The sequence below is a fragment of the Protopterus annectens genome, chromosome 1.part1 (assembly GCF_019279795.1).
Source record: "Protopterus annectens isolate FY-2018-M chromosome 1.part1, PAN1.0, whole genome shotgun sequence".
In the NCBI taxonomy this organism is placed as follows: Eukaryota; Metazoa; Chordata; order Ceratodontiformes; family Protopteridae; genus Protopterus; species Protopterus annectens.
In genome coordinates, this window is record NC_056726.1 from 834,955,354 (window position 1) to 834,960,505 (window position 5,152).

At 42.4% G+C, this 5,152-nt stretch overlaps 1 non-coding gene across 1 annotated transcript; it reads left to right on the top strand.

Moving 5' to 3' along the window:
* Positions 1-4,547: 4,547 nt before the first annotated feature.
* On the top strand, positions 4,548-4,619 carry TRNAC-GCA. The gene has a single exon. It is a non-coding gene; the product is annotated as a tRNA-Cys (tRNA).
* The last annotated feature ends 533 nt before the right edge of the window (positions 4,620-5,152 follow it).

Sequence of the window (5,152 nt, forward strand, 5' to 3'; positions counted from 1 at the left end):
GCTTAGGTGGGGAGCCAGTTTGTTCTGAAGTTTGTGTAAAACGCAGCCTGGGATGTTGTCCGGTCCCATAGATGCTGTGTTTTTGGCTTTAGCAAGTGCAGCTTTTACCTGCGTAGTTGTAATTACAGGGGCTCTGCATTCTTCATGTATAGATATGGACCCTTTAGGGGGTGAGAGGGGGGTAAAGTTAGCACTGACTCTGTCTGCCAGGATGTTGGCAATATCAGTTGGTTCTGTAATTTTCATGCCGTTGTGCTGTAACTCAGAGCAGATCTGGGTGTTGCCATTGAGATTCTTGACATAGCTATAGAATGCTTTGTGGTTGTCCCTAGAATCAGTAGGATTTTATTTTCGTAGCTAGCTTTGGAGGATCTTATAAGGGATCTCAGCTTCATACTGAGGCTGACCAGGGAGCTCCTCCACTCATGGGATTTTACTCTCTTTTGCAATAGTTTCTTCCTTCTGTTGTAGAGTTTGTTTATGGCAGGGGACCACCAGACTGGCTTCCTTTTTTTGGAGGATAGCATCTTGGTTCTGTTTGGGATAGCACAATCCATGCACTCGTGTAAGTGCTTATAGAGTGCATTTGTGTAGGATTCAGCAGTCGTAATTGTATTGTCCATCTGCATGGGTGTCATGAAGTTCGCCACTTTTGTCTTAAGAAGCATGAAGTTGGCTTTGGAGAAATTTCTTACTGTGGTTTCCTTAATGGGGGTGGGGGCGGGATGTGGATATCTAGGGTGATTAGCTTATGGTTGGACCTGACCAACGAGGAGTTGACTTCAGGTGTGTAACACTGGTCACTCATGCTGGTAATGACTAGGTCTAGGATATTCTTACCCCTGGTGGGGGCGTGGATAAGTTGATCCTGGGCATTGGAATTTATGAATTCCAGGAAGCGCTGAGCGAAGGAGTTGGTACATGAGTAGTTTTTCCAGTTAATGGTGGGGTAGTTGAAATTGCCCATTATTAAAGTGTTTGGTTGAACCCTACTATTTTACAGTATATCAAGAAAAGAGGAGTGGGAATCCTGGGGCATGGTGGGGGATCAGTAGCAAGCTAAAATTTGGATTGCAGTTTTGGCCAGAATTAGTTGCACTTGGATAACCTCGACTGCATTATGCTGAGCAACTAGCCTGGAGGTGTGGATATCCTAAATGAATATGGACACACCTCTGCCTTTGATGTTCTGGTCCAGGTTAGGTGGCCGAAAAGTGTGGTATGAGTTATAGCCTGGTAATGCAGGGGTGCTCTCTGGAGCCTTGAACCAGGTTTCAGTCACTGCATAGATATCGATGTTCTCCATTTTAAGGAGTGCCTCGAGGGAGTGCATTTTGAGATTTAGATTTCTATCACTGAGTAGCATTACCCTCAGTTTTTGCTTGCCTGTTCCTGTTATGGTGGTGAATTTGTCATTTGAACCTTGCCTAAAAAAGGCACTATAGGGGCAGCAAGAGCCTTAGCCAGTATCTGGAATCCCAGGGGTGACAGGTGCAGACCATCTTTGGCAAAGCATCATGGTCTGTCGACCATGTCATCCCAGGCAGACAGATACTGGATCCCCTTAGAATGACACCAGAAGCTTAGCCAATTGTTGAAGTCAATCATTTTGTCCTTGTACTGCAGTATCATTCTGGGCAATGGCAGGATGCTACTCAGGGCTAGGGTCATACCTGCCTGGGCTACAAGAGCTGAGAGCTCTTCCTTGTCTCTTTTCATGTAGTCCAGGGAGGTACGTCTCAGGTCATTCACACCAACATGGACAATGACAGAGTCATGTTTGTACTTGTTGTGGAGTGACCTGAGTGCGTGAGTTATGTGGCAGATCTTGGCACCCGACAAGCAGCTGACAGTAACCTTCTCCTTGTTTAGCCTGGTGAGTAGGACATCAGTGTGCCTGACTACAGATTCTCCTATGACTAGTATGTTGGGTACGTTGTTTTGCCTTATGGGCTGTGGTTGAGTGGCACACTGAGTCTGTGGGCTATGTGTCATTTGGGTTGTGTTGGGGGGTGGAGGTTGCTTGCGTTTCTGCTTTGGAGGTCTCTGTTGCTTGGGCAGATTATTATTGAGAGCCTCTGCAAATGTTTTTGTTTCTTGGTGGTGTAGGTTTAGTGGGACTATGTGATGAATGTGGTGTGGTGCAAGTGTTTACCTTCTCCTCTTGACTGTCAAGTTCAGTCTTGGTTGGAGAGAGCTTTACCTCCAGTTTGGCTAGATAAGTACATCTCTCACAGGTTGTAGTGTTGGGTGGTAGGAGGAGAGGGTTGTCTGTATACATGAGGCAATTGCTACATTGCTCCAAGATGTCCAGAATCATCAGATAGACAGGAGAGAACACTGGGAGCTGATCCTTGGACATGCCTGAATAAAAAAAATATTTTCCTCTAGACAAGTGAGGAAAGTGAGTACAAGAGCTGTTTTTCTCTAAGCAAGTGAGAAAAGTAAGTACAAAAACTGTTTTTCTGTAGGTAATGAGTGTTGTAGTAATTTGTGGCTTATTTAGTGCTTACAACAAGTTCTGAACAAGTGCTGAGCATGAATAAGCACATTCAAGTGCTAAAACTAAGAATGTGTATCTGAACTAGACTAGTTACAGGAAAGAAACAAGTGCAAATGGGGGCTTTAAATCAGAAAGTTGAAAGAGATGGAAAAATTGCCCAAACAGCCAATAACTACAATTTCTGGGCCAGAAACCACTCCTTATTTGGTAGATAGGTTGCCTTGTGCATACCACTCCCAATGATAAGCTAGCAGGCTTCCCTCGAACACAGAAAGGCTTGGGGGCCTCAGGAGCTTACAAACAGTCCTGGATACAGCAAATATGTATCTGGACTAGACTAGTTACAGGAAAGGGGGGAAACAAGAGCAAATGTGTGCTTTTAAATCAGAAAGTTGAGAGAGATGGAAAAACTGCCCAAACGGCCAATAACTGCAGTTTCTGGGCCAGAAACCACTCTTGTGGTAGACAGGTTACCTAGTACTTACCACTTCCATTGATAAGCTAGAAGGCTTCCCTCCAACACAGAAAGGCTTGGGGGCCTCAGGAGCTTACAAACAGTCCTGGATACAGCAAATCTGTATCTGGACTAGACTAGTTACAGGAAGGGGGCAAGTGAAAATGTGGGCTTTTAAATCAAGCAACTCTTCTCTTAGCTCATTTTCTTCCAAACTAAGGGCACATCCCTTGTTTTCCAATTCCTGCGGGCATTTTATAGAAGACTCTATAGCATCTGCCTGTGGCACATTCTCTTCAACTTCATCCCGTGCCATCCATTGCTCTATCATATGGGAACTCACTGGCCTATCACTCCTCAACATTGACTGCATCAGAGTTCCCAAAGTTTCCTGTTCCTTCCCTTGCTGTCTAGCTTCAAGTGAATGTTTAAACTGGTTTAGTGTGGAAGGCTCCAAATTTTCTTCATATGGCACCTTTCCAATTGCTTCATGTTCCACTGATTTTCCCTTAATTTGGATATCCATTACTCTATCCTGTTGTAGTGCTTTCTGAATTAGATTTTCTATACTGAATCTTTCGCTTTGTAGGTACTCCATGACCTCAGTTTCTATTTCTTTAACTTCTCCATTACTAATCTCCTTTTCTGTTTTTCCTGTTTGTCTTCTTATTTTTTGTATTGTAAAGTTGTCCATGTCTGGATTCCTTTGCCTGTATTTCTCTTCAAATATCTTTGGTGCTGCTCTTTTTCTATTGGTTAGTTTTGCTTTCTCATTTGCATAAATATTACACCATATTAAATCTCTTTTTCTTTCCCTTGTGCATGTCTTATTCAGATGTTTCCTGATCTTCCTGTTTCTCCCTACATTGGGGACTCACTCCATCCTGCTGTGGTGTAACCTGTGCTAGGACTTGTACACCAAGTCCTTCACTTTGCAGGCCCTCCATAAATTCAACTTCTATTTTTTTTAACTTCTGCTTTACTAATCTTCTTTTGTACATTCTATCTTTGTGATGTTATTTTTTTATTGTGAAATTGTCCATATCTGGATGTCTTTGCTTATATTTCTCTTCAAATATCTTTGGGGCTGCCTTCTTCACATTGATTAATTTGGCTTTCTCCTTTGCATAACTATTGCACCATATCAAATCTCTTTCTTTCCCATGTCCATATTTCTTTTTTATTCTTTTCAAATATCTCTTTGTTTTGTTGTTTATATTTTCACACTTCCTCAGATGCTTTTATCAAACAGGTCAAGGTTTCTTGATCTATATACTGTTTTTCACAAATCTGTTGTATCAACGAGCACAATTTTTCTTTTGAAGCTTCTGACAGTTTTTTTGTGGAAGTATTTTTCTTTCCTCTAATTTCTCTCTTAATCATTTTGCATATCTTGTGTCTGGAAATTCTGGGCTTTTTGCATAATAGTAGCAATACATAATTTCTTTTTATCCTCAATAGTCCACTTTATCGTCTTTATGACTCTTCTTTGGCCTATCAGTGAGTAGCTGTCATGGCATAGTGCTAAACTGTTGTGACTATAGTGTGCAGAGTCCTGGGTTCAAGACCTGCAATGGCTGTTTAGTAAAAGGGGGTATAGCTCAGTGGTAGAGCATTTGACTGCAGATCAAGAGGTCTCCGGTTCAAATCCGGATGCCCCCTGATTTATTTATGAGGGTTGGGAGGGTGGCCTAATGGTTAAGGTGTTTGCCTTACAAACACAAGGTGCAGGGTTTGAGTCTCACAAGGGATAATTGGCTAAGCTTAAAATGGCTCACAAGGGCAGTTAGCTTAGTAAGAATCTATGAATCTATGAATCTATGAATCTATGAATCTATGATTATTTGTGGATTGCTACTTCTTCTACAACAGTGGGGGCCATCTTCCCCCTGGGCCTGGCCTGACTCCATTGTAGGAATGTTTCCGTATTTTGAGGATTCTAAACTGTCATCTTTTCCAGTCCTGGCACCAGTGCGCCTACCAGGATTGGGCACTTTTTTATTCTGGGTCTTGTGCACCCAGCTATCTTTTTTAGTTTTTAACCTACTTCTGTCCATGATATATGCTATATAAATACAGTTTATATATCAGTGTCGCCTTGGTGAGATTTTGTAAAAACAAGGTCCACCTTGCGAAGGTACTCACCAAGACTTGAGGATGAATTCAGTTTCAGCACTACTACTCTCCTTTGCTTG